The following is an 8,319-nucleotide window of genomic DNA, read 5'->3' as shown; positions in this document are numbered from 1 at the left end:
AAAAACTATAAAAAATAATATTAACAAAGGACCCGTTTTCAGGGCGGAAACCGTACAAACGCGGCTTCAAACATTCATTCAAGTTTCTACATTTGCATCCTTGTTTCCTTCACTTGCTTCCCTTCCTCTTAGCGTCTTAGTCCGTCCCGCTCGAGGAAGCACGGGAGAGACGCAGCGAGGGAATCCTGCGAGGAGGGAGGAAACAATTGGGAGGAAATGTGGGTTTTTTTATTTTAAAGATTGTTTTTGGGCGGCTTTTTTCCCTTTTTATTTCAGAGTGACAGTGGATAGACAGGGAAGGTGGGAGAGAGATGGGGGATGACACGCAGCAAAGAGCAGCAGGTTGGATTCGAACCTGGGCCGCTGCAAAGGACTCGGCCTACATGAGGCGCTCGCTCTTACTGGGTGAGCTGGAGGTCGCCCCGGGAAATGTGTTTTTAGAGCGACGATGAGACGTCCTTTCCTCCTCCGCTGTGTGGGCGCAGTTAGCAACGGCTTCCAGGAAGGCTGCTCTCTTGTATTCTCGCCTATAGCTCCTCAGAGATCCCTCCTACATCCTACCTCCTACGTCCTAGCCCCTCCATCCTAGTCTCTACATCCTAGTCTCTACATCCTAGTCCCTACAACCTAGCCCCTCTATCCTAGCCCCTCCATCCTAGCCCTACAACCTAGCCCCTCCATCCTAGCCCCTCTATCCTAGCCCCTCCATCCTGGCCCTACAACCTAGCCCCTACAACCTACGTCCTACCCCCTCCAAGCTAGCCCCTACGTCCTAGCCCTACCTCCTAGACCTACCTCCTAGCCCCTACGTCCTACCTCCTACAACCTAGCCCCTCCCTCCTAGCCCCTCCACCCCTAGCTCCTAGCCCCTACCTCCTAGCCCCTCCACCCTCCCTCCTAGCCCCTCCCTCCTAGCCCCTACCTCCTAGCCCCTCCACCCTCCCTCCTAGCCCCTCCCTCCTACCTCCTAGCCCCTCCCTCCTAGCCCCTACATCCTCGCTCCTCGGGGCAGGAGTCAGAGCTTTGAGTCGGCCTTCGGAGAAGGAGAGCCAGAACTACTTTCTGTTTGAGCGAGGAGGCGCGAAGAGAGATCAGATATAAGAGACTTGGGGAAACAAACATGGAGTCGTTCCTTTTCTCCTCCTTCCTCCTCCTCCTCCTCCTCCTCCTCTCTGTGCGAGTTTGACGCTTTCTGTGAAAGCCAAACGAGTGGCGGCAAGGAGGCCGACGCTCGCTGTGAATGAACACAGATTCCTCCTCCACTTCTGCCTGTTTCAAAACGCTTACAAAATGCCAGTTCGTTGTTGTTGTTGTTGTTGTCTCTTCAGGACTGAGTTCTCCTGCCATATTGAAATATATCTCCACTCTAAGAAACACTAGAGTTAATTATAAAAAGAAAAGGTACTATTATAATATGTGAATTTTAACGTGTAAATACGTGTTATCGTTGGATGCCGTGCCGACTCTCAACCAACCAGAACACTCTGCTGCATTGATGACGTCACGCCGACTCCTGGAGACGGGGTCGCTATGGAGACGTCTGCCGTCCTGTCTGTCTCTTTGTCTCTCTGTCTGTCTCTCTGTCTGTCTGTCTCTTTGTCTCTCTTTGTCTGTCTGTCTGTCTCTTTGTTTCTCTGTCTGTCTCTCTGCCTGTCTCTTTGTCTGTCTATCTCTCTGTCTTTGTTTCTCTGTCTGTCTATTTGTCTGTCTCTCTGTCTGTCTGTCTCTTTGTCTCTCTGTCTGTCTGTCTCTTTGTCTCTCTGTCTGTCTGTCTCTCTGTCTGTCTGGTGATTGGTCAGTTAAAAGCTGTTCTGGTAGCCCAGAGAAATCTGATTGGTTGAGTTAATCTCAGCAGGTGGAGCCAGAAGCCAATCCTGAACAAGAACTGCAGAAACCTCAAAGTAAATTGGGTTAAAACGAGTATTTGTGCCACTCAACACTGAAGTCTCGGGCGTCAACACTTTCTAAACGTTGTTTAAAAGAAGGAAGTGACACCAGGCGAGTGTCGTTTTGGCTCCTCCCACTAAGGTTCAACTCGTCCAATCAGATTAGTTTCTGACTTTAAGAATCATTTATTTCAGCCATAAAATCAGGAAATTACTTCAGTTGCATTATGAAAACAAAAGGTTTTTTTTTGTTCACAATATTTTTGAGAAACTGGTTCAGAATGTGTTTAGCGTAGCTTAGCACAAAGACTGGAAGCAAGGGGAAACTGTTAGCCTAGCTTAGCATCAGAGAAGAACATCGCTGAATATTGAGGGCCTGAGCCATTTAGTATTCACGCTAATAAATACTTTTGGGAGGTTTAAGATGCTCAAAAACGTAGGAAAATTGGTACGCATATGTAACCTGTGGAGACGTACGACAAGGGGGGGTCCCTAAACTCAACAGGAAGTCCGCCATTTTTAATTTAATGTGCTATTTGAGGGCATTTTTTGTGGCCATTTCCAGGCGACGTACTCTAACGCCGCCTTCCCACTGGCACTTGTAATCAGCGCCGATACACTTGGTCATCCAGATTCAGTTACATTTTATTTATAGTGTCAAATCATAAGTTATCTCCAGACACTTTACAGACAGAGGTCGTCTAGACCACGCTCTATAGTTTACAAAGACCCAACTATTCCAGTAATCCCCCCAAGAGGAAGCATTCAGTGCGACAGTGGCGAGGCAGAACACCCTTTAAAGGTGCTGACACACCAAGCAGACGGCCGACCGTCGGACTGATCAGTCGCCCCGACGTCCAAAACGCACTGAGGAGACGCCGACTTGAGCGTACGCTCTGCGCGTGCGCGAAACGTAATACGTCTTCATAACAGCAGGCGGCGCTGCTCTGTATCGTTTCCCAGAAAATGAAAACCGGCAGCTGATTGGACGAACGCGTCACGTGTGTCTGGGTCACGGCGTCTCGTTCAGAATACGATCTGATATTGGACTAAGAGAGTTCACCGTAACGTGTTTCTGGAAACATCTGAAGAGAGAAACAGGCCGTGCAGCTGCTGAATCTGTCTTCACATCAACAAAGGTCAGTTTAGAAGATGTTCGTCAGATGTTGAGAGGCTCTAGTCACGCTCATCCCGCTCCCCGTTCCCGGGTGAGTCCCGACTGTCCCGTCTCTGACTGAGCACGTCAGGTCGGCCCAAATGAAGGCCGACAGCTTCTCCAACGGACGACGGCACGAACACACCGACCAGACTCGAGTCACCGACCTCGCCAGACTGTCCAACAGCCGATTATCAGGTTGCTGTGTCAGCGTCTTTAGGGAGAAACCTCGGCAGACCCAGGCTCTTGGTAGGAGGTGTCTGACGGTGCTGGTTGGGGGGGTGATGAACACTGGCAGTAATAGTCACAATAAAGACAATGGATCAGTGACTACAAATGGTAGTCGTAGTAGTTCATGTCATAGAAGAGCACAGCAGGGGGTAACAGAGCACCGCAGGCCGTAGCAGAGCACCGCAGGGCGTAGCAGAGCATAGCAGAGCGTAGCAGAGCACCGCAGGCCGTAGCAGAGCACCGCAGGGTGTAGCAGGGTGCAGCAGGACACAGCGACAGCTGCAACCAAGATCTTGGTGCCATCCTAATCCAAGGAAATATGCTGGGATGTCAGATGCGTGAGACTCTTGCGACAGGCTACGGACAGTTGCTATCCGACAATCCCAGCGGAAGCTAGCGTTGCTATCGTACTGGTAAACAAACCTGCTAATGCTAATTGGTTAGCTAGCAGCAGACATCGAACTATTGACATTATTCCGCTATATGACATTTAACCGACGTGACATGTCGACGTCCTGGGCAGCTGTTCTCCACGCAGCAGCCTTTCTGTTTCTATCTGTATCAGAGAGGTCAGAGAGAATCGTACGTTCAGACACTTAGCAGTCCTTCTAGTCTCTCCGACATTTCTGTGAGTCGCTTCCGAAGCTTTTCAACGGTGTAGTACGACGTCCGCTGGGGGCGTATTGCGTATTACGGAGCCAGTGGGAAGGCGGCGTTACTCCTCCTCCTGATATACCCAGTCAGGATGAGAAGTTCTTAAAAGCTTGAGTTTTGGTCCAATGGGAGTGGCTTATTGAACAGGTGTAGAAGCAGAAAAGGAACTATTTGACATTTTAGCAGAAGCTAGTTAGCACTGGAGCTATTTGGAGCAGGCTAGCAGTTTCCCCCTGTTTCCAGTCTTTGTGCTAAGCTACGCTAAACACACGCTGGCCCTGAACAGAGATTTACCTAAAATGTTGAACTGTTCCTTTAAACTGTTTTCATGTCTCTCCTCAGCAGCAGGACGATGTGTGTGTGTCTGTGTGTGTGTGTGTCTGTCTGTCTGTGTGTGTGTCTCTGTCTGTGTGTGTGTGTCTGTCTGTCTGTGTGTGTGTCTCTGTCTGTCTGTGTGTGTGTGTGTCTCTGTGTGTCTGTCTGTCTGTCTGTCTCTGTCTGTCTGTGTGTGTGTGTGTGTGTGTGTGTGTCTCTGTCTGTCTGTCTCTGTCTGTCTCTGTCTTTGTGTGTGTGTGTGTCTCTGTCTCTCTGTGTGTGTGTGTGTGTGTGTGTGTGTGTCTCTGTCTGTGTGTGTGTCTGTCTGTGTGTGTGTGTCTGTGTGTGTGTGTCTGTCTCTCTCTCTGTGTGTGTGTGTGTCTGTGTGTGTGTGTGTGTGTCTGTCTCTGTGTGTGTGTGTGTGTGTGTGTGTGTCTGTGTGTGTTGTTCATACAGTCGATATTTAAGAGCAGTAGTAACTTTAGTGTTTTTCTCTGTAATATGTGAGAAGACTCCCCGTATAGGAATAATCTCTAATATGTAAATCTTTAATGTTTTGTTGTCGGTGCCTTATGAGTTTACCAAGGAAATGAAAAACTCTGTAAACAGTCTGTCCAATGTAACGATTTTTAAGTAAATAACCTTATTTTAGTACACAAACTGTCAGTGTCTCCTCTGCTTCTTTCACGTGTGTGTGTGTGTGTGTGTGTGTGTGTGTGTGTGTGTGTGTTCTTGTTTTACTATATTTGTGGGGTCCAAAAACCGGGAGTCCAGTATACTTGTACCATCAAACAGACCTTTAACCTTGGGGGGGTCCAGCATTTTGGCCCCACAAAGCTGTCAGGACCCCCCCCAAGGTTAAAGGTCTGTTTGATGGTTAAGACCTGGTTTTAGGACTAGGGTTAGAATGAGGTTCTGGTTAGGGTGAGGGTAAGGGTTAAGGTTAGGCATTTAGTGGTGATGGTTAAGGTTAGGGTAAGGGGCTAGGGAATGCATTATGTCAATGACGGGTCCCCACAAAGATAGTGAAACAAACTGTGTGTGTGTGGACTTGTTAGTCATTCCTGCCAGGAAGAAAAGAACACTTCTAAAAAGTATAAAAATGTTATGTTTTTTATTTTTTTTGGCAATATTTTCAACGTTTTTATCGCCCTTTTTTGACGGGTTTTTTTTCTTCCGTGTTTTTTGAGCTTTTTTCAACGTTTTTGTGGCCTTTTTTAACTTTGTTTTGACTTTTTAAGAAGATGATTGTTTGACGTTCTGAGATACGAAGACTTTTATTAAGTCGATATAATAACGGAGACGTAATAGTTCAGCTTGTGTTTTAATCTTTAAAAATCGTCGATTCGTCGTCTCGTCTCCAGATTCAAACATTTAGGGGATGTTGTCTTTAACTGTGACGCAGTGATGCTGTGATGCAGTGACGCAGTGACGCTGTGATGCAGTGACGCTGTGATGCAGTGACGCTGTGATGCAGTGACGCTGTGATGCAGTGACGCTGTGATGCAGTGACGCAGTGACGCTGTGATGCAGTGACGCTGTGACGCAGTGACTCTGTGACGCAGTGACTCTGTGATGCAGTGACTCTGTGATGCAGTGACGCTGTGACTCTGTGACGCAGTGACGCTGTGACATGCTGTGACGCAGTGACTCTGTGATGCAGTGACTCTGTGATGCAGTGACGCAGTGACTCTGTGACGCAGTGACGCTGTGACTCTGTGATGCAGTGACGCTGTGATGCAGTGACGCTGTGATGCAGTGACGCTGTGATGCAGTGACGCTGTGATGCAGTGACGCAGTGACTGTGATGCAGTGACGCAGTGACTCTGTGACGCAGTGACGCTGTGACTCTGTGATGCAGTGACTCTGTGATGCAGTGACGCTGTGACGCAGTGACGCTGTGACTCTGTGATGCAGTGACTCTGTGATGCAGTGACGCTGTGACGCAGTGACGCTGTGACTCTGTGATGCAGTGACTCTGTGATGCAGTGACGCAGTGACTCTGTGATGCAGTGACTCTGTGATGCAGTGACGCTGTGATGCAGTGACGCTGTATGAGGAGGAATCCGCTGACCCTGATTTACAAGCTTCTGCAGGATCTCGGAGAGACGACCGACCCAATCTTCAAATGTTGTCGCTCTGCCTTTTCTTCGTGTGAACCCAGTATATATATGTGTGTGTATGTATGTATGTATGTATATATATATATATGTATCCTGTGCATTGTATTAACATAAGACGTGATATGTGTAAGTATATGATTGGAGTAGGCAGTGTTTCTCTAATGGGGGTACGTGTCCCTCTAGGGGTACTCTGGAGGACTGCAGGGGGTCCGTGAGATATTTAACAAAATGTTTAATAGTTACAAGGCTGTTGTCTAAAAGGGTCTAAACTGGTCTAAAATGAGTCTAAACTGGTCTAAAAGGGTCTAAACTGGTCTAAAATGAGTTTAAACTAGTCTAAAATGAGTTTAAACTGGTCTAAAATGAGTCTAAACTAGTCTAGAAGGAGTCTAAAAGTCTAAAATGAGTCTAAACTGGTCTAAAATTAGTTTAAACTGGTCTAAAATGAGTCTAAACTGGTCTAAAAATGAGTCTAAACTAGTCTAAAAGGGTCTAAACTGGTCTAAAAGTCTAAACTGGTCTAAAATGAGTCTAAACTGGTCTAAAAGGGTCTAAACTGGTCTAAAATGAGTCTAAACTGGTCTAAACTGGTCTAAAAGGGTCTAAACTGGTCTAAAATGAGTCTAAACTGGTCTAACTGGTCTAAAAGGAGTCTAATCTGGTCTAAAATGAGTCTAAACTGGTCTAACTGGTTTTTGGACCTAATCTTGCCTTGCTTCCTTCCTTCTTTCTACCATCTTTTTTACAGTATTTGTCTCCTTTTCTCATCAGCATCTAAATGTTGTCCAAGGCTGTAGTTTAGTGACTCTAGCGCTGACATCGCCGTACTCTTCCTCTTATACAGACTTTCCTTTTCTACCAAAACTGATTAGCGCTGGTCAGGGGTACATGGCTTAAAGAAACGATTCAAAAGGGGAACATTATTGAAAACCACTGGAGTAGGGAACTGACCAATCGATGCCTTTTATCTGACATAACTCCAAAAAAGGACTCTTCTGTCTTGGGGGGCCCTCTGCTCATGTTAACAGTTTCCAGATGTTTTCAATAAAAGTGGAGAAATGTTCATGCATCTCCTGATACCAACTCTTAAGTCAAAGATATTACGTCAGATACTGCAGGGAAACTGAAACCCTTTGTTGTTTTTTCTGAGTTTTTGTCGCTATCTTTGAGTTTTCTTTCCCCGATGTTGAACCCAAAGTTGCGTGCTCAGTTTCAAAGATGAGAAATGATGGCGAGTTATTTCTGTCGCACCTAAAAACAAAACATAACTCCAAATAAAACCAAACTGATCCAACTAAAGTCTCCGACATAAAAAAATGTTTTATTGAAGAAGGTAGGCCTAACAATTCCTAACCTAGAAATCTAGACGCCCCCTAATGGCAGCAAATGGCATCTGCAGCCAGGGTCTTGTGAGCTGAAAAACCAGACTCTGGTCAGGCCAATCACATCGTGTATAGAGTGGGTGGGCGGGGCTTATGGCTGCTGCTGCTGGTGGTGAACAGCGTCTCTGGAAGACTTGGAGTTCAGCTTTTCTTTGAGAAAAGAACAAAGAACGGCCCTGAAGTCATTCTTAAAAAAGGAAGATGTGTTCAGAGTTTAAAGTGTAATCTATCAGCTAGCGTTGCTCTGATTGGTTGTAGCTCTATCCTATTGCGTGCAGAGGGGATCTGAAAGACAACCGTTGATCCCGCCCCTTAGATTGAGCCCAGCCAATGGGGAGTTCCCAGACCCAACATCTGGATGTGTGGTCAGGCTAACAAAAACCTGCCTTTAAAACAAAAAAAGTTTGAAGATAATGTGAAACTGAAAATGATCAGATGTTCAAAATCTGCCAAAAAAAAATATAATTCTAATTTAATATATTTCTGGTCAAAATGTTTGACACAAAAGTCATATTTTTCTGCTTAAAATTAATATATTTGACGCATCTCTGATGTATATATTCATTAAACAA

The 8,319-nt window shown here is 46.3% G+C and overlaps 1 protein-coding gene across 3 annotated transcripts in view; it reads left to right on the top strand.

Moving 5' to 3' along the window:
• The window catches only part of LOC144512084 (bone morphogenetic protein receptor type-1A-like), a 67,032-nt gene extending 66,302 nt beyond the window's left edge, over positions 1-730 (top strand). For all 3 annotated transcript variants that reach the window (XM_078242646.1, XM_078242645.1, XM_078242647.1), the window contains one exon: positions 1-730. This exon is cut by the window's left edge and continues 177 nt beyond it. The gene's annotated coding sequence lies outside the window, so the exon portion shown is untranslated.
• The last annotated feature ends 7,589 nt before the right edge of the window (positions 731-8,319 follow it).

Source organism: Sander vitreus, chromosome 23, assembly GCF_031162955.1.
Source record: "Sander vitreus isolate 19-12246 chromosome 23, sanVit1, whole genome shotgun sequence".
NCBI classification, from domain to species: domain Eukaryota; kingdom Metazoa; phylum Chordata; class Actinopteri; order Perciformes; family Percidae; genus Sander; species Sander vitreus.
Note: the sequence above shows the minus strand (reverse complement) of the source record. Positions and strands in the feature narration are given on the sequence as shown.